The sequence below is a fragment of the Martes martes genome (assembly GCF_963455335.1).
Source record: "Martes martes genome assembly, chromosome: 7".
Lineage (NCBI taxonomy): Eukaryota > Metazoa > Chordata > Mammalia > Carnivora > Mustelidae > Martes > Martes martes.
The window spans coordinates 125653482-125674704 of record NC_137894.1 but is presented as its reverse complement, the minus strand read 5'-3'; the positions used below and the strand labels follow the sequence as shown (position 1 = coordinate 125674704).

At 39.5% G+C, this 21223-nt stretch overlaps 1 protein-coding gene across 14 annotated transcripts in view; it reads left to right on the top strand.

Moving 5' to 3' along the window:
- NRXN3 (neurexin 3) overlaps window positions 1-21223 on the top strand; it is a gene marked incomplete at both ends in the record, with an annotated part of 1490367 nt that overhangs the window by 1306803 nt on the left and 162341 nt on the right. The gene's annotated exons all lie outside the window — the stretch shown is intronic.

Here is a 21223-nt window from a genome sequence, read left to right as displayed (position 1 = left end):
TATCTGGACTCTATGGTGCCATATAGGCAGGCGAGGTTGAAGGTACAGATGGTCAGAGATTTCAGAAAGACTGTAAAAGGAAGTTTACTAAAACTTAAAGTGATGAGTATCAAGTCAGGGTAACGATGAGAGAAAAACAAAGGTTTCATTCATTTGGCTGACTTGGCCAATTTTTCCTTTCATTAACGCTAAGCCTGCTTTGATATTCAGAGATTAGTCCTAGTAGGCATTTTAATAGCAAGCATGCTGGTGTGGGAGAGAGAGGGGTTAATCATCTGTTTAAATTTTATGGTCAAGGAGCATTTGCCAGCAAACTCCCAGAGCCAGATGGCCAAATCAAGGGCAATGGGAGGAAAGGTTTCCTTCTTTTAAAGAGATCATTCAAATCATCCTTTAGCTTTCCCTCTCATCTCTCACCTCTCCTAGCAAAAGAGTCCTGAACCCGCATCATAAAAGTTCCAGGAAAGGAAGGGAAAATACTTTGGCTAAGGGCCTTTGTTCCACAATGGCATTATCACTTGGTGGATGCGAGAGGCTAGCTCAGAATATTGAACTTTTCACTAATGTGGGCATGAGACTATTTTTCACTCTTTCTCTCCTATGTTTCAAATTCCCCATAATTCTCTTACTGCCGTCCTCTCACTTCCTTAATAGTGAAGTAGGCGCAGGGATAAGGGAGCCCAAAGCACATTTTCAGAAGTTTTTAAGAGCTGTTTAGCTAATTATCATCACATTTGGGAGAAATACATAGAGTAAATTTGCCTATTTGTGGCCCAAGAATTTTGAATGACTCGAAGGCTATAATTTTCATGCCTAATTCAGCATTAATTTTCTTTAAAAGCCAATCAGAAGTAATGGTGCTACTACTCACGCCCCCTCCCCCCACCCCCAAATAGCCAGTCTTCCTGTGACCGGTTTAAGGGTTATAGGAGCATCTACAAAAAGCATACAAGACTCCCAAGCTATTGATATGAAAAGCCCCACCTACCCATTTATCTACCATCTCAGTCTCCACACAATATCCAGCTCAGCCTTTGCTGGGAGTCTCTTGTCATACACTTAGTACTTCTCAGATTAAGGCACAAAAATGACCTTATGCGTTTATCTTTGAGCCTTTGAAGACAGCCAGAGGTGTTAGCAGCGACTATGAATTCTTATCATCATCCAAATTCTTTAGGCACTAATAGACCTGATTTTTAAGTGTTTTGTGCTTACGCTCTGGGAGATGGGTGGACCCGGGAATCCAAATAGCCTGAGATCTGGAAAGCCGTTCATCTGCTTATCAGAAAACTCACTCTCTCTCCACACGTGTTATCACTGGCCCTGCTAATGCTGCCGTAGGGTTTGTTGTTTCTATTAGGAATTCCAGAAATTTCTAAATTGATGTTAACCACTTGCCCTGAGCCAATATAGAACCCATGAGTTTGCTGAAGACTCTTTAATGGTCATTTAAAAACCACAGTAAGAAAACCAGTGACCCTGGCTGTGTGCCTGTCTCTTTGTATCTTTGGTTCCAGATTGTGGGTTGCTTACTATGTTTTCAAAACAGAATAAACTTTTCTTGAATGGCATTGCTTACCACTGAAAGCGATTACTAGTAACTACTGGTAACCTTTACTTAGGAATAATAAGTATTATTATGACCGAGCATGAGGCAGTAGAGCGGTTTTAAGTATGGGCTTTGGAGTCATCTGGCTGGAGTTGGTGCCATCAGCTGTGAGTCTAAAGCAGCCTGAATTAAAACCTTGAAGGGCCCTGAGCGCTGAATTATTTGGTGCCTCTCCCCATATGCAGTTCAGCAGTATACCATAAGATAAGTGTAAGAATTTCTAATACTCTTGATTTGGGAGATGATCACTGTGATGCTTCAGAAATATATTCTGTTTTTTCTCCCCACATTCTCATCTTTTACTCTGTTTTCTTGCTTCTCTAAGTGTGTATTCTTCCTATTTGTCGATCCAGTGTCCCCTCAATAACTTTAGGCAACCTCTGAACCTCTGTTTACTGGTCTATAAAAAGGGGTTGTGTTAATATTTACTTTACAGGGCTAATGTGCAGATTGAGTGAAGGTATGTCAAATGTTAATTAAGTCAGAGAAATAGCAATATTTGGGTAGCCTTATTTTACTATGACGTCTTCACTCATACAATTTTCTTCACTGTGGCCATTAAATAGCCCACAAATTAGGTAGGGTGGACATTCTTGTTCTCCATTTCAAATTTAAAAAGAGACCCAGGAACATGCTATGTTTTTCCTAAGGTCACATAGTAAATGTGGGACAGAGCTAAGACCATATTCTCCTATTCTCAACTGGACACAATTTCCTCTCTTGTTCCCACAAAAATTGGGGGGATATTTTGAAAAATACATGGGTAGAAATGAACATCTCTCTTCTTATGTCATTTTAAAATTACTCCTTTTTTTTTTAAAGTGTCCTAATACATAGGTCAGTACCAATAACCACACAAAGGTGGTTATTATGAGGTGTGGAGTCGAAAATCCTTTTAAAAAGAAAAGGTGTTTTAGCTGTGCTAAAAGGCTCATTTGTAATGAGCCCAAGCTGTCCTCCTGACAACAATAGCAATGTGCTTCCATGAGGCGATTCAAATACTGAGTATTTGAACTAGTAATCATCATACTTCATTGCCTGGACTGGAAAGTGGTAATGGAAAGTCCAACATTCTAGTTTTATTTCTATTTTTCTTATTTTTTTAAAGGGTAAACATTTACTTGGAATAATCTAGTTTTAAAAATTTATATGAGAGAGCAAGAGTGGAGAGCGGTGAAGCCAGGTCAAGGGGCAGAAGGAGAGGGAGAGAGAGAGAATCTTACATAAGTTCCATGCCCAGCGCAGTGCCCGACTTGGAGCTCCCGAAGCTCATGACTCTGAGATCATGACCTGAGGCTGAAATCAAGAGTTGGGCTCTTCACCGACTGAACCACCCAGGCGCCCCAAGTCCAGTTTTATATTCCATTCTTCCAAGACTTCTTGGGAATGGTCACCTTTTGATCTTTGGGTACCTTATTTTCTCTCCCTCCTGCCTCCCTGTGCTACTGAAAGGATCCACTTAACTAAATTTAAAGCATCATTAGAGCAATCTGGCAATGTTTAATTTATATTAAACCAGAAGATTAAAATACCCCCTGTATCTGGGCATCAGAGAACAAAGACATCTGGTTGGGCAAGCTTGACACAATTTCTGCAAAAGGGATGTATCCTTTTTCCATGCTACCCTCTTTTATTGATGGTGATAAGTATAGAAACTCTCAAAAGGAGTTCAGTTGTGCTACTTGTCTATTGCTAATGTTTAAACAGTTAAGAAATACGGAGGAGTTCCTACAGAATATTCACGTAAGTTAGCTCATTTTGAGGGCATGTTCTCAGGGAACCCTTCCTGCTCAACAGGTCCCTGTGTATCAGGATGATGAATGGGTCAACTCCAGAATCTTCTCCTATCCTGGACATTCAAAGCATTTTATGTGACTCTACTGAAGCATCCCAGTGTGACATATTTAGAAAGCAGCTGGGCACAGGGCAGGCAGCATTGGCTTTTTGTGAATCAGGATGGATCCAAAAGAAAAGTAGTTCTATAGCTATTGGGATCTTATATCACTTAATTCTGGGTATAGAACTCAAAAGCAGCTTCTTTCTTTGAACCTGAAAATAGAAAGCCTACGGAGCAGGAGAGGGAGGTAAAAGCAGAATCAGCCCAGAGCTGGCATCCAGGCACGGACAAATGTTCCTTATAAAGCCTCTGATTACTGTCTTGACATAATGCAGTGGTGGTGACAAGGGAGGGGAGGTGAAAGGCGACTTAAACATGAGGAGTTAATTTTAGCCCCAGCTCTTGGTCCCCTGGGAGGCTGAGCTGACTAGGATTGTTCAAGAGCCCGTCTACCGTGCCTGGGTGGCTGGCTGTGTCACTAGGCCTACTGGAACCCTGAGTGTGAAGGGGAAAGAGGCTTTTGGGGTCAGAGACGGGCTTCCTGGAAAATGAAGGCTGACGAGCAGCTCTGATATGCAAGACTTTCCATCTTCCCACTGCAGGCGGTGCTGAGGAGAACAGGGTCTCAATGGTTTTTCTTTTTTTGTTGATATTGCATACCAACTCATTTGAAGAGCTCTTTATTGGATTCCCCATTTTTTCAGTCAATAAAATGCCCCTGATGACCTGAGCTTGAATGCTATCCGACCATCCAGCTCAGAACACGAAAAGGATGGAGAAGTGGCTCTCCTTGTAAGACAGTCGATTAGAAAACTCCTTATATTTGAATGTGTCCAATCCCGTAGAATCTTATCTTTCTAGGTATTGAAAGCAAAAACATTGCTATTGTGCTTAGTGATGTCCCAAGTGAAATAAGAGAGATTTCCTTGTCCACATCTCATCTTAGATTACTGAGATTTTGAAGGGTTAAAACCAAGTCTATGTACTTGACATGATGCTGAAATGTCTCATGTATTGGGTTTTCATTAATTCCTACCCAGGAGGTTTTCGTTCCTTTTTCTTTCTGCCTTTGCCTGCAAACATTTGAGGCCTTGCCAGATTTGAAGCCCACATTAAAACAAGCCCCATCTACTTGCTCATTCATCCGTTCAGAACTAGTGTTACTCTCAGTTCAACTGGAGGAAGGAAAAAAAAAGGATAAAAACCACAACATAGATAGTGACGCCTGCAAGGGGAGTAACAAATACGATCAAGAGACAGCTGTATTTGAACCTGACTGTAGAGACTGTAGAGATACAATGGCAACGAGAGAAAGGCTTGCTTAATGAATGTGTTGGAACATGGCTAGGTACATTTTGAAACCATCTTATAAATAAGTTCTTTGAACATTGGGTCACAGAATGTATCAGTTAATCAATCAAACCAGGGCATCCCGAGGATTCTGACTGCTAAATAGTCTGGCTTCTCAGGAACAAATTAGGATTCACAAGTAAGTGAGTTTCTACTTCCGGGGAACTTTCAACTTGCTGAGGTTGGTCTTTGGCGAAAAGATGTATAAAATTCTTTTCAGTGGGTTTTCTTTACAAAGCAGTGTTCTTTAACTTGGCTGTGAATGAGATTCTCTTGGGAACTTTTAAGAAACTGCCAGTTCTCAGGTCCCAGATGCAGGTAATCTTATCAGTCTGGGGTGTGATCCGTGGACAAGCAGCATCGACATCACCTGGGAGCTTGTGAAAAATGGGGCATCTTGGGCCTCTCCCCAGACCTACTGAATCAGAATCTGCATTTTAACAAGATACTCAGGTGATTCATGTGTAGTGTCAGATTATAGAAGCACAGGTCCTGGCATCAATAGTTTTTGTTTGTTTGTTTGTTTGTTTTTTAAGATTTTATTTATTCATTTGACAGACAGAGATCACAAGTAGGCAGAGAGGCAGGCAGAGAGAGAGGAAGGGAAGCAGGCTCCCCACTGAGCAGAGAAGCAGAGAGCCTGATGCGGGGCTCAATCCCAGGACCCCAGGGACTACGACTAGCCAAAGGCAGAGGCTTTAACCCATTGAGCCACCCAGGCGCCCCAGCATCAATAGTTTTGAAAAGCTCCCGTGGTGATTCTATATGCAGCTAGGTTTGAGAATCGCTGATACTTAGAAAGCTAAACAGGTCTCTCTCTCTCTCCTATCAAACTGACAAGCAGTGGGGTCCAACACGGTAGCCACTAGCCCCATGCAGCCACACTTGTGATGTGGCTGATAGGACAGAGGCCTTGAATTTTTTTTTTTTTTTTTTAAGATTTCATTTATTTACTTGAGGGAGAGAGAGAGAAAGTGAGCACAAGGCAGGGAGGGTACAGAAGAAGAGAAAGAAAGAAGCTCCCCGCTGAGCCGGGAGCCCAACATAAGGCTCAATCCCAAGACCCCAGGATCACGATCTGAGCCAAAGACAAGACACTCAAATGCCTGAACAACAGGTAATCCTGAAATTTTATTTTTATTGTGAAATTATTATGTCCTAGACACTGAAGATTTAAATACATTTTTTTTTCATTCGGTCCTTAGGCCCGCACTATGAGGCTGGTTAGCTAGTGGCCAGAATCGGGCAACACGGGACTAGAACATACTGTCTCTTACGTCCTTTTACTTGTTTTATAGAATGTAAGTCTCTGTTTACAGCAGTAATAAATTAATGAGCATTTACCTTCATATACCTTCTAAACTCAGCTAAGGTATGTTGTCTTGATAACAACACGGGGATAATCACCCCTCTTGATTCACTGGATTGTTATCCCAGAGAGGTAGCAATGGCAGATGTCACCATCCTAACCAAAATCATCCCACTTCATGCATAACTTCTTATTTACCCTTGATACAAACCCTTGAGGCTGATGTTAGTTTTATTCCTGTTTTATAGATTAGGAGCCATTCAGAGATCTTAGGTACTCGCCTGGAAATCTCTACTTTTTGCCAAGTTAGAAGTTAGCACTTCCCAATGCATTTATGACATTTGCTTTCCTCTACATCCTTGGTTCTACCTGTGGGACTTTGACAGCCTCTTTCTTTTCACAATTCTCTTTTATCTTCTAGCACCATATTTACGTGGATGGGAAGGGCTTTCTTAGATGCGAGTCTCTTACTGTGAAAAGGTCTTGGGGGATGGGAGAGTGTTGAGAAGGTGCATAGTATTTTTTTTCTTTAATTTTTGTTTTATCCGGCAACCCTTCTTTCTCTTCTGTGAATTCCCAGCCACAAGATAAATAGCCTTGTATCTTACAAGTTAAATACAATTACTGCTATCAAACCTAGAGCCTTTCTGTCCCTGTAAATGTCTCTTAGAGGCTGATAAGCATTTCAAAGCAAACTGTGGGCTTCTAGCTAATGCTAAAATTAAACCTAACCACCTAGAAGACAAAAAGACAAGAATACATACACATACGTTTATATACACATATATGTTTACACACACACACACACACACACACACACCCCCTATGGAAGAGAGAAGAATGTTTGGGAGAGAGGGAAAAGAAACTCATAAACACATGGCACATGGACACAAGACACACGTCCCTGAGACATTAAGCCAACACATGGCTCAAGGTTATTTATGATATAATAACACACAAAGGTGTTTGTTATCATTATGAAGATTTATATCAGATAATATGACAGCAGTTATAGTAACTAAAGACATTATTTATCTAGAATTTATTTGTGAATAAGACCGTGCTTTTGATATAGAGACTTGTTCATCAAAAGAATAATGTTTCTGGAAACTTCTAGAGGACTTTATGAGATAAACATCTTAATGTTGGGTCATAGTTAATGATTTTCTCCTCTTTAGTAGACTACCTTGGGATTTAGAGGAGAAGGTAGAATTTAACAAAAGGCACATGGTGATTATTTTTTTAACATATGTTAAATGGTACTATATTATATAGTCTAGGGACTCAGTGACATAAGTAATGAGAAAATCTAGGGTCACTCCTAGGCACTCTTTAACTAAAAATGTAAGGAAAAGGATTTCTCAGTTCTTATGAATAATGAGTATATGTATATATTAAACCAAATCTAACACTTTCAAGATGAGAAATACAGTGTGGTCACCTTTCATGTGGTTTTTAAATTATACTCATTTGAAATTAATATGACAGAAAAATACTAATGACATCTTACTCTATGCAAGGCATCTATAATTAACACAAATTCTTTCAAATTAAAACACTCATCAAACATTGCATAATTTCAAAGCTAGCTAACTGAATTGCATTTTATTTTTTCTATTGTCACAGAGAAGCTCCAGTTTAGATAGCAAATAGAAACTCTGGCCTGTAAAATTTATCTTAACTATTAAAATCCAGAATTATTATCCTGACCACAAAATGCAATTACCCTGGACTGCTTTCACTCTGCCTCAGAGTCAGACAGACATCAAATGTCCTCAGAGCCTGTCCAGGAGTATAGCTGTATTTATAGGAAAACTTTCCAAGTTCAATCTCTTCAGTTTAAGTTTTGTACAAGGTTGCAGGGTCCCTGTAGTTATTTAAAATCTAAAAGGAACATTTAGCTTCTTACGGAAAGGTGGTGCATAAATATCCAATAATACTAATAATATATATTCACATAGTATGTCATTTATAACTCTATAAAGCACAGAGGGTAATGAAAGGCGCTCTAAACTGTAGATCACTCAATCGATTGTAATCATACTGCAGCTCGTCTCAGAGAGATAAAGACCTTCCACTCCTCTAAAATCCCGTCAATATGCCGAGGGGCTGAAGAAGGGGGAAAGGACAGTCAGAGGAGAAAAGACAGAATGAGTCAAGGACAAAGAGGAACTTCTAATCTTCAGTTCATGGAGTTAAATTGTCCTGGATTTGATTCCCACTGATAATTTAGTTGTTTTTTTTTTTTTTTTTAATTTTTTTTAAAATTCAGTTTGTTTTATGAGTTGTGCTGTTTTTCCCCAGGACACTTTTAGCGCCTTATGGTAAGTCTGCTCGGTGTTGGCCTAGATGGAAGACTTTGCCACATGCCAGCGACTGATCCACAGTGCTGCATAAGAGCACTTGGGGACTTAGGTGTGTAAGTGGAAAAGGACAATTCAAGCCAAAAGCTAAAGGTTGGGGCACCTGGCTGGTTCAGTCGGTGCAGAGTCTGCCTCCCACTCAGATCATGATCCTGGAGTCCCGGGATGGAGTCCCACATCTGGCTCCTTGGTCAGTGGGGAGTCTGCTTCTCCCTCTGCTTCTGCTCCTTCCCCTGCTCATTCTCTCTCTCTGTCTCTCTCTCAAATAAATAAATAAAATCTTTAACAATAACAACAACAAAAAAAACAAAAGCTAAAGGTTATGTCAAAGCATATGATGGAAATGAGTTGATAATGGACCAGAAAAAAATTTATATGTCATTTTCAAATAGCAGAAACACTTCAGAAGTCTCTTTACTAACTGATGTTGCCTTTTATTAAAAGGAGATGTTGCTAATCCCCCACCTCATCAGTGGGGTGAGTTTGAGTGGACTAATCTCCTTAGGCATTCATGCATTCTGCATTCCACAAATATTAATTCAAAATCAACTTTGCATATGAATCCGTGGTAAATGATGGGTCCATGATGGGAAATAAAATATAGCCCCTGCCTTCAAGGATCTTCTAGTCTAGTGGAAGAGAAATACATGTACACAAGCAAGATAGTTTTAATACTTAAATTTTATTGTGCATATATTAAGTACCAGGGAGTACACTGAGTTCTTAGAGTAAATTTTTAAAATAGCCCTAAGGAGTAGAGACTATTTTTATCTTTTTCTTATAAGTGGAAACATGGAGGCTTATGAGATTAGCTCTCCCCGGGTCATAAGCTAGTACAGAAATCCCTGGAACTCGAGCCTGTCTCTCTTGGAAGGCAAATGTCGTGTTTCTGTGTGCTACCCGCCAGGTGGTACCTGCAGTTCCAGAGAGAGTAAGAAGGTGCTGACATTCAGATAAAATCTGGGTTCAACATCCCACGGAAGTGTCTGATGGAGCCTGAGGACCAGACAGGAGTGGCATGGGGTGGAATTTGGGCTGTGATCTTTGGTTCTCTGGGACAGTGCTAGCAAACTAGACATTCAGAAGCCTGAACTGTGATGTGACACCTTGCACCTTTCCCACCGAGGGAACGAAAGGTCAGGCATTGTTCATTCCTCATTTCACTTTGTGTCATCTGCCCCATGGTTACAGAGGAGAAGCATTCATCTCTTTCTCTTATAGAATAAAGCAGGGGCACTTGGTGGCTCAGTTGATTAAGTGTCTGCTTTTGGCTCAGGTCATGATCCCAGGGTCCTGGGATCAAGCCCCGCCTTGGTCTCCCTGCTCAGCAGGAAGCCTGCTTCTCCCTGTCCCACTCTTCCTGCCCGTGTTCCCTCCCTCACTGTCTCACTCTCTCCCTCTCTGTCAAATAAATAAGTAAAATTTTAAAAAAAGAAAGAAAGAAAGAAACCAAAGCTCAGGGGGTTGGAGCACATTTGTTGTAGTCATGGGGCCAGAAAGTGTCAGCGCTGGGATTCTACATAGATTTCTGTGTGCCCACACCCCTCTCTCTCTGTTACCCCACTTTTCCATCTGCTTCCCAGGAGACTCAGTTCCTATTGTATATGGAGCTCAGAATCATTCCGTTGACAGAGGTAAATTCACATGCAAATTTACTATTGTTTCCCACATCCCAGTGCATGTGGTACACTCTATAATCACATTATTAAACATTTACTAGAAATGTGTTTCTGCCTGATGCACAATTGCCAGTCTCAATGTTTAATTAAACTAAATTTGTTTTCATTTTAATCACATTATTGAAATGTGGTTTTTCTTAGAGTTCAATGGTGAAATCTTTATTCCAAATGCCTACAAGTGTGAGAGAGCTGTATATCCTGGACAAGGGAATGTGGATATTACAACATATCCTTGAATAAAAGATTGTAGGGGAATAATATTAGTTAATAAGAAGCAGCGCTGGTACAGTACTTATTTTGTATCAGGCTCGTGGATCATCACACTGAATCCTCACAGCATCCTAGAAAGTGATTCTATTATGATTCCCATTTTGGAGATGAGGCAATTGGGTCTCAAAGAACAATACACAAGAGTAAGAATAAGTAACAACCTCGTCAGTATCATACAACCAGCAAGTGATAAGGCCAACTTGGATTTGAATATAGGCATGGAGACCCTTCGTTTACATTTTTTTTTTTTAAATTTTAGGTAATCTCTTTACCCAATCTGGTGTTGCATGTCACAACCCCAAGATCAAGAGTCCATGCCCTTCCCCTGAGTCAGGCAGGCACACCCCCTCCTCTTAATACCTTCATTTAGAGGAACTTCTTCTCTAAAAGACTGAATAATAAAAATGATAGGCTCTGCAATTTTTGAGGTCTTTGTTGCAATTCTTTAACTCGGCTGTTGTGCAAAAACAACCATAAACAGTACATAACTGAATGGGCACTGTTGTGGTTTTTTTTTTTTTTTTAATTTTATTTATTTGACAGCCAGAGATCACAAGTAGGCAGAGAAGCAGGCAGAGAAAGAGGAAAAAGCAGGCTCCCTGCTGAGCAGAGAGCCTGATGCGGGGCTCGATCCCAGGACCCTGGGATCATGACTTGAGCTGAAGGCAGAGGCTTCAACCCACTGAGCCACCCAGGCGCCCTGGCACTGTTGTGTTCTAAGAAAACAATTTACAAGAAGAAACTGCGATGAGCCACATTTACCCATTGGTTGTAGTTAGGGGGCCTTCAATCTAGATCCTGCGTCTTTTGAAGCCTATAGCTCTGTCTTTACTGATGCATTAGTTTTATTTTTTGGATTGTCTTATCTCTGTTAAGAATAAAGGGAGCAAGATAATCTCTTAAGTGAATGAGTTAAATTGGAGAGACACAGAGAACAATATTGTTAACTAGAGTAGCATAGACCCACTGGTGGGTTAATTCAGGATAAAGAAATACACAAGTGAGGTGGGCAATCCATGTACCCGTACTTAAGAATCCAACCGTATACTGCTGTCCTAACTGAACACCAAAGACATAGATTCAGTTCTAACCTTCATTTATGTTATGCCATAGCTTGCTTAGAGCAGGATTTGAAAATAAACTAAAGACCTTAATATTTCTCTAGTGGTAATCCAAACGCACGCTTTCTCGCTCACTCCTTAGGGAAGTTGCGTACTTTTCTTTCAAATTCATGGATTCTATATTAGCCACTGGCTCAGCTGTCCTAGCCTATTCTCTGTAGCCCTTCTGCATAAAGGTGCCGACTGACTTCTTAGCATTTATCTTTTCTTCTACCTGCTCACTGATATACCGTAACCATTTTCCGAGTTCCAGAGAAACTTTTCTTCATTTTCTTGACATTGCTTGTCCCTAACCAGCCGTTAGGAGCTTCCTACTTGTGCTTCTACTATTTCTAGCCATTGATCTGCCATTTGAGGGCAGACTCTGAGGTGTGACCCAGCCTACTTCTTGCTGTTGAGTTTTAGAGATTTTAGAATCTGTTTCTATTTATTAGAAGAAAAAGCACCAGGGTATGAGTTATAATAGGTGTATATATATATATGCTCAAGCATGTGCAAGTTTAAAAAAAGTTTTTAAATAAAAATCAAACTAAGGAAGACCAGATTTTATTTTCACAAAATAGCAGCCCATGTACATTTTACCGATCTCAGTACTGAATGTAATAAAGCTATCAGTCTAAGGTCGAAGTTTCCACCACCAGAATAGAAAGTATACACCACCAGACTTGGCTTTCTAGAGCCTAAGCAAAGTGGTCACAGTGGGGGAACTGTTAATTATCCCTCACCTCTTTTTTTTTTTTTTTCCTGAGTCAAAGAGACAATAGAACAGGTGTTCAATAAATGTTAAACTGCACAACTGTACTGATATTATTGGAGGCTTCTGAGTTCATTGTCTGCATGTACATAACATAGTATATACCAAGGTAAAGAGTATCCTTTACATACACTAAATATACCTAAGTTCATTTAAAAAGTAATAGGAAAATAACAAGTTTTTATTCTGTATAGTTGAGATTTTACTGGGAAAATTTTGTTTTGTTGAAACAATTAAATCTTAAATTTAATCACCCTGGGATGATTCTCTGTAGGTCCAGAAGAGTGAATTTCCCAATATACTTAGTCAAAATGGTAGAAGAGAGAAAAGAACATTCAGGCATCCGTGAAAGTTAAAAAAAATAACTAAATATAAACCTGACATAGATACGTATGTAAAGTAAAAATAAATCTAAAATCTTCTCAGACAGCCAAGGTTTAGAAATACTTGGTAGTTCATTTTCAAACCTATATAAAACTGTTGTGAGATGTTGACTGTTTCAAATAAAATAGGAATTTATATAAGTGAAGTACAAACTTAAATAGAACCAAAATGCTTTTAGGATTTTGAAATGAATAGCTGGAATTTTACTGAATTTTCTATATGGTGAGGGTAGAGCTAGACTTCCAGACAGGGGAAAAAAAATGAAGGTAATACATGGAAAAGAAGATACCACTCCCAGGGGGCAACTGAGATCCCCTAGAGGAGATGAACCAAGTGAAATCTAATAGTTTTGCTTCGTTTTGTGACTCCCTTCTACTAAGACCTCAGAGAATTTTGAGTTCCATGGAGGACCATAAAGGGAATTTTGAAATACTCTTAATGGATCTGTTCTGGAAATAAGGCAACTGAACTGAGCCAGGTGCTCTGCCAACCCGTTTGACTCAGAGTCCTCCCCAATGCTGACTCCAGACCTTTATGACAATTCTCTAGCCTTGTTCCCATCCTCAGTAATTGTACACAGTTCATCCTCAACACCTCTTCCAAGCCAACCTTCCAGTGATCTGGCTGAAATGCAGTAGTAGTAGTTGTAGATGTCACCCAGAAACACTCAGGCCAAAACATCAACAAACTTTTCAGCCAGTAAACCCAGCTCCTTCTGTGGCTGCATAATCATGTAGCTGCATCATTCTGTCAGGTTACAGTTGCTTTCATTTTTCCTGGTCCATTGGAATAATCAATATTTTGTTCCTCTTGTGGTTTTGATCCCTTGATTGGTGCCACTCCCCCCAGTGCAGCTACTTTGAAGAAGCAGACTGTTGACTAGGAAGCTCAAGACTTTGAGCAGTAATTATGTATGTTCAAACCTCACTGCCTTTTGAATGTGGAGTAACAGCTGAAATCCCAGTTGTCACAGCCAACCTCTAAGGACAGCAGCAACCCCAGTATCGCCATTCCTTTGTGAAGAGAAACCATTCAGATTCGTCTGTGAAAGTGTTTATTAAGGATCCATCTCTACAAATCCCTGTGCTGGAAACGGAATCATAAATAGGGTTTGGACCATTATTCAGTCAGAGCATATTTAAATCAAATAGGATAAGGAAGGAAGAAATCTATTTCTTTAGTACTCACTGTGTCTAGGTTCTCCTTTTTGAGTCACCCTCAGAAGTAAATCTTTGAAAGAAAATAAGAAGTAAGGTACATCTTTGGACAGCATCCTTTGAATTTGGTTAGATGGGAAATTGCATTCCCTGTTCAGAAGTCTAAAACTTGTAAGGATTCCAATGGGATTTAAATAAGCTACCCTCCCTGGTAATCAGAAATTAAACCATAAAACCAAGAAAACTACATGCTGTTCTCTCACCTGTCTCATCTCCTGTCCTAGTTGTGCCTTATACTTACTGATGTTCTAAGTGCTTTTTGACAAGACAGCAATGGGGCATCAGGAGACCCTGCATGGACGTGAGTAGGCAAATTGAGTCACTCAAAGGCCTTCTTTTAATCTTTTAGATCATTATTGCAAAGATAAAAGTGGGGTTTCTGAAAGAGTAAAATTCAAAGGATCTTAACAATTAGAATGGTGATAATACTAGATCATCGGGTACATTTCCCTGGTTGGTTCAGAAATTTCTGCAGAAAACGGACTACTCTAATTTGACCAGTATAATTTGAAATGTTACAGATGATACAGTTTGCCTTTCTTCTACCAAGAAAATAGACCTGTCTGATTCTCCTCTCTGGCTGGAAAAGTTTTTTTGTTCCATTCCATTATCATTAGGGATGTCATTTGAAATGATTCCCAGTCATTTCTTTAAATCCAAGACATTTATTTCTTCTATATATCTGGGAGATATTTCTTGTGGAAATATCTGTGGTACAAACTTCTATGGAGAATATATGAAGACATTCTTTCCTTTGAGATATTTATAATTCTCTCTATACATACAGGACACACACACACACACACACACACACACGTACACACACATCATTGGGTAAATACTAAAAACATTGCCTTTGTCTTGGCACAAATATATTTAAACATAAAATAGCCTAAAGATCTTTAGACATAGCTCTCAGATGGTTGAGATTTAATATCATACTAGTTAATATTTTATATTAAATAGTTAAAAGAAGGGAGAGTCATTAATATTTTATTAATATATCTCAAATTTGTAGTTTTTCAGATGTTATAAGAACCTTGGTAATCATTTAAACTTTCAAAGGTAATAACTTGGTGATTTATTGGAGTCAGAACACCTGCCTCTACTTGAAGTAGCAACAGTCATCAATTTCATGACCATTCTTGAGCACTTAAGATGTGTCAGTATTTCATGTCACTGTGTGTTGGAAAGGGTATTGTGGAAGTAGGATGGTATAAAAAGATTTTTTTTAAATCTTGTTTCTAAGGTGATTATAATTTTATACCAAAACAACAACAACAAGAAACCATGCCCACAAGAACTGCAATTGCACGATAGAAGAGTCTAGGTTTTAGGTAAATATTCTAAATGTATGGATAATTTTACATAATTATTAACTACTTTCTTAAAAGTGTAAAAAACATATTTTTAAAAATTGCTATGCTGTCCATCACATTTACAATTCGAACTAATATTTGAGTCATGACTTAAAATGTGATGTACTTCTAATTATTGACAAGTATGTGTCGTTTGAGTTGTCAGTCAAAAGGTTTAGATATTAGTTGTCCTTACTCTTTTTTTAACCCCTTAGATTTTGATCATTTTTGATGTTTTTCTCTACTGTCCAACTGCCATTCACCTAAGGTAATACAGTTCTGATACCAACTATTAAGTCCCAGAAAAATGACTTCTAAACTCCCCTCAGTGAGTTTATAAGGCTATTTTTTTTTAAGCTGATCCATAAGCTTTAAAAAGAGTTGAAGAGGCAGTGCGTGCTTTTTAAAAGACAAAGTTGCAAGGTGGGAATGTTTTTTATCTGGTTTTGGTCTTCAGTTCAGTGTTTTGCTTTGTTTTTATTGTTTTGTGTTAGTAGGGAGTGTGGTGGAACATATCTTTCTATTCTAAGCCTAAGTAAGCCTATTCGTTCATAATCAGTGATTATTCATATCCTACAGCAACATCAAAGGTTTGGTTTGGTTAGAAGGTTGGAGTAAGGGAATGGGAGTAAAGGCAATATTAGCTCAGGAAAAAAAAAAAAGGCAGTCCTTCCAGATTCCCCATGGAATCCTTTAAGGAGTAAAAAAAAATCCATTGGTGGGTAGGGGTTGGAGTCCCAAAACATCTTCCCATTAAGCCTGCTTTTCTTACCAGCTTCTGCCCACCCCTCTTTGAATAAAGATGGCAGGAGGTGACACAAGTAGCTGAGGGGCCCCTTATCGGTTTTATTCCTTATTACCTCTAGAGTCAACCCTACCACTCTCCCACCCTTAACCTCGTCCAAGTCCAGAAATGGAGGCCAGAGAAGTATCGGTCCCTCTCTGGTTCTCCTGCCCTGTCCCAGTTCCCTCAGCCCTGACCTGTCCCCCTCCTCTGAGGAGCTGCAGTCTTGCATCCCTTTCCTTGGATTTGATCATTCTCTCTTAAGAATGAAGAAGAGGACTAAGGATAGGTAACAGGGACCTGTGCCTCCCTGTCTCCATTCCAGGACCCCGAAGGTTTTCACCACCTCAAGCTCCTCTGACTCCACAGATAGGATAGCAGCGGAGCATCTCCCCCTCTTCCTGTTGGTTCGCAATGGAAACCCTCACACAGGAGGCTGCTTCATTTACCCAGTGTCTGCTTCTCAGTCCTTCCTGGATTTCCCAACTCCCTGGCTGTATCATTAAAGATAGGCTGCAGAACAAAATCCCTCCAAACCTTTGTTGTTTATTGGCTCCTGTTTTTGTGGGTCATAAAGGTGTTTTATCTGTTCCAGGCCGGCTTGGATGGACCTGGAATGTCTTGACGGCCTCACTTATAGGTCTGGGCCCTCAGCTGAGCTGGCTAAGTGGCTTGGAGGGCTGGGCTCTCTCTTCTTGGGATCTCTCATCTTCCAGGAGCCGAGACTGGTTTTGGCTTTCTTGATAATGGCGGTCTCAGGCTTTAGCAGCATGAGGAGGCAAGCACTCACCATGCAAGGGCTGTTCAGACCTCCGCTTACATCCCATTTGCTAAAATGCCCTGTGCCAAACAAAGCAAGTCTCAGAGCCAACCCGGAATCAAGGGGTGGAAAACTAGAAGGTGTAGAAAAGGAGACTCAGCCGCTGACAGGAGGAGTGACCAGAGTCTCATTGCAAAGGGGCGTGGTTGTCGGAATGGGATGGGGCCTGTTTTGCAGTGAGCTTTGGCAGAAAGCTTGGGAAAGGTTGTGGCGGCCATAATTTCCCTCTTAAACTTCCTCCCTCTCAACCCTACATTCAGGACTCAATGTGAAGTTGTAAACTAATGGCTTTCACTGAGGAATTGCCCTCTCTTTTCTTTAAGATCCGACATTTTGGAATTAATCTTGGCTCTAACTGCCGTATCACACGGGCTTCTTCTTTTTTTTCCCCTCAGCATGTCTTATCACTTTGCTTAAATTGAGTTAATTGCTTCTTTAAAAATGAAATGTCCGTTTTAAAAAAAAAATTAATCTTGTTTTTATATTCCCTTTGGACACTTTCAAGTACTTTATCTGCCTTTGTTTTGAGTATTTGTGAAATATCGGTGTTATTTATGAAACAAGTTGTATTTATATAAATTGTGTTCTTCGTTTCATTTTTTTTCCTTTCCTTGTCTTCTTCCTTTTTTTTTTCTTTTTAACAAAGACAGTTTTCTGCTACAAAAACAGCTCCTTGCTGATCTCTACTTTTCTCTAGACATATTCTTTGAGCTCCATACATTGTTTATCATTATCCTTTGTTTGTAGCCAGATTTGAGGCCATGCTGTAATTCTCACAAACAAATCAATTTGAATTAATTTGCCAAGGAGAGTTAACGAGGCATTGTATGAATTCGAGATATACTACAACTGCTGCATTCCCTGAGGTCATCTCTTCACTGGGAAAATTTTGATTCTTGTACCACATTGCAGTAGTGTATCTCTGACCTTTGAATCTTGCACCAAATGATGCGTGGCTGCCAACTGGTTCATTTTTTGAAAAGCCTTGGAAATGCCATGTAATCAAACAAATAGGAGTAGAGACAATTCCTTAATTAATACCTTTGCTGGGGGAGGGTTATCTTTAAAATCTGTACTCTCGGATGCTTGCCTCAGCTAGGAGTCCTATTTCTAAAGATGCTGTAAGTGGGAAGTTCGAGAAACATTAAAAGAGGGAAAATACATTTCTTAGATAATCTTTGAAGTCTGTTCAACCTTAAATCGTAGACTCCTTCTCTCAAAATACAAACTGTAAGTTCCAAAGAACTCTACTCCCAGAAACCCAGAAACTGCTTTTTAATTATAAAACATAAAAAAAAAACATTTTGCTTAAGCAGGACCTCCCTGGTTATGTGGACTCCCCTTCATCCCCACTCCGTCACCCTCACTCATCTTCATCTGTCACCAGTGCGTCCTCCCTCAGAATTTAAGTAAAGACTGATACAAACAAAATAAATAGGAAAATTCAGTCCACCTTTTGCTGAGCAAATGGTAACCAAGTTTCTCAAAGGAGCTCAGATCTCTGGGTCTTAAATGAATAATTTCCCAGACGCTTAAAGAATTGAACCCAAGCCCCTGTTAATGTTTGCTTAGTCAGAATAGAAAAGTAGTTTGGGAAAATTGTCCCAAATTTTACACTGTATAAAAGGATTTATCTCTTAAACTTGAGACTGATAACATAAAAATTTTCAAGTGATTTTAACAGAAAAATTGTGATGTATTTAACCATATTTAACAAAGAATCTGATAATGGCTAAGGATTAATATGGGCCCATCCAAACAAGTCTTATGGAACTAGGCTAATTCTCTTCGGATGGCATTAACAAATTGGCAGATGAGACGCATGTTTTAGACACAGTGTCTCTTCATTTCCCTGAACTAGTATAAAGAGAGCTATGACAGCATCTTAAGGAGATCTGCCTCTGGTTGAGTTGAAACACTCAGATGAAGCTTTCTGGCTTTCCTGTATCTATTGCTGTGTAACAAATTACCCCCCAAATTCAGTGGCTTAAAACAACAAATACTGGGCGCCTGAGTGGCTCAGTGGGTTACACCTCTGCCTTCAGCTCAGGTCATGATCTCAGGGTCCTGGGATCGAGCCCCGTATCGGGCTCTCTGCTCAGCGGGGAGCCTGCGTCCCCCCCTCTCTCTGCCTGCCTCTCTGCCTACTTGTAACCTCTGTCAAATAAATAAATAAAATCTTTAAAAAAAAACAACAACAACAAATACTTACTGTCTCACAGTTTCTGTAGGTCAAGATTTGGTAGCAGCTTAGTTGAGGATCTGGCTCAAGGTATCAGATGAGTTGACATCAAGATAGCAGCTGGACTGCAGTCATCTCAAGACTTATCTTGGCCTGGAGGGTCTGGTGGCCTCAGGTCCTTGACATGTAATTCTTGAAGAACTTAAGTGTCCTTAAGATATAACACTAGCTTCTCTGGAGTGGGTACTGAGAGGGAGAGGAAAAAGGAGGGAGAGAGGGAGAGAAAGTTAGAGAGAGAGAAGTCACAGTGCTTTTTTTCATCTAGTCTCTCAAGTCACACAGTCACTTTCAAGGTACCCTATTGTTTAGAATTGAGTCACTAAGTTCAGCCCACACATAAGGTTGGAGAATCAAACTCCATCTCTTACAGAAGGGAATTTCAAAGAATTTATGGACATTATAAAGCCTCCACATAATCCTATTCTGTACATTTTTCAGGGTCTTGAATAAAGGCACAAAGATATGCTTATCAAATTTGCAGATGACATAAAGCTAAGAAATGTGTCTCCTCAAAAGACAAAAGACCTAGAGTTAAGCATTTTCTTATCGGGTTGGAATGCTGTTATGAAACAAAAAAAGAATACATTTAATAGGGTATAATTAAAGTCCTGCTTTGAAGTTCACCAAGTGTATTGCATGAATGCAAGATGATCCAAACTTTGCGTAAGGAATTCAGTTAGAAACTGTTGGGTTTTTGTTGGAAATAAGCCTAAATGTGTGACAGTAACGTGATGTGGTTGTTTAGACAACTGTTGCAAACTTGTATATTAACCAGGTCAAGTGTGGGTGGTACACGATACACTGATTGTGGTCTTTAGATCCCTGGGAATAATGTAATCATTTGTAGGCATGAGGTTTAAGGTTGGTCTAGAAGACCTATAACTTATAAATACCAGGAGTCCATAAGATCAAAACAGAAGGATTACTACATCAGGTTATCATGACATCAGACATATTGATTTTGGTGTGACTTTCCCATTCATGAGAATGAAAATGTTTTTCTTTGTTCTCCATTGAAATTATCCCTCTAAACTTCCTACCTATAATCTGAAATGTATAGAAACATCACACATACATGATCTTTTTGGACCAAATATTCTAACATTCTTCCCTTAAAAACAGAGTTTGATTTCCTCTGCATGAGAGGAATAAAAGGGGATAAGGAGTGGAGAGAGGAACGTTGCTAGAAAGAAATGAAAGAAACCAACAACATTAAAGAGACACAGGCTGACACAGAGGTTGGATATACTGGAATGCATGGATCACAGGGAAGGGTGACCCTAAAATAACACTGTGGCTTTTGCAACAAGGAGGAAATAAGTGATAAGAAGAAAGGCGCCTGGGGGAGTCTGGAAGGGATCATATGTCAAATGGTTGAAGACCGGACATTAAGGCTTTATGTTGAACGGAAATTTGAAAAAAGTTTTGACACTAAAAATTGTGTAGTGAAGTAATTCTTGTAAGTTTACCTTCACTTGGGTTTAACCCTTTTGAATCAGGTACTGTTACCACAATAGCAACAATAGTAATAAGCGATCTATTGAGCACATAAGTCGTGCCACATACTGTACTAAGGACTTCATATACATTTAGTTCTCAAGACCACCCTATGTTGTAGTTATTATTATAATCCTCATTTTATATATGGAGAAATTAAAGCTTAAAGACGCACCAAGACGTAGATATTTTAAACATGCTTACCAGAAAAGAACTAGACAAAATTCAGCCGTTGAAATGGACTAGTCTAACTTTAAGTGCACGTTTTGAAATAATTATGGAAGCAAATCGAATTTTATAGTCAATTTATATTTTAATTGATAGCATGCCATTTTTGAAAGTGGCTCTTAAATAAAGAATAGATGCTATATAGACCTATCATACTGAAGCAGATTCTGTTAGAAATTGCTTGAAAATATCCCCTTAAATCATGGAAACAAACAAAGATATTGCAGCTTCTTGGACCCTGTTTTATTAATATTCCTGGGATTGAAAGTATCCTTGATGGATGAGGAGCAATGAAGAGAAATTCCAGGAGAAATGAGCTTTGGGAAGAGGGCCGAGGATGGCCTCAACATGCAGAAGAAGGATGGGGAACCGTGATATATGATATATTGTTGCCTCAGGGC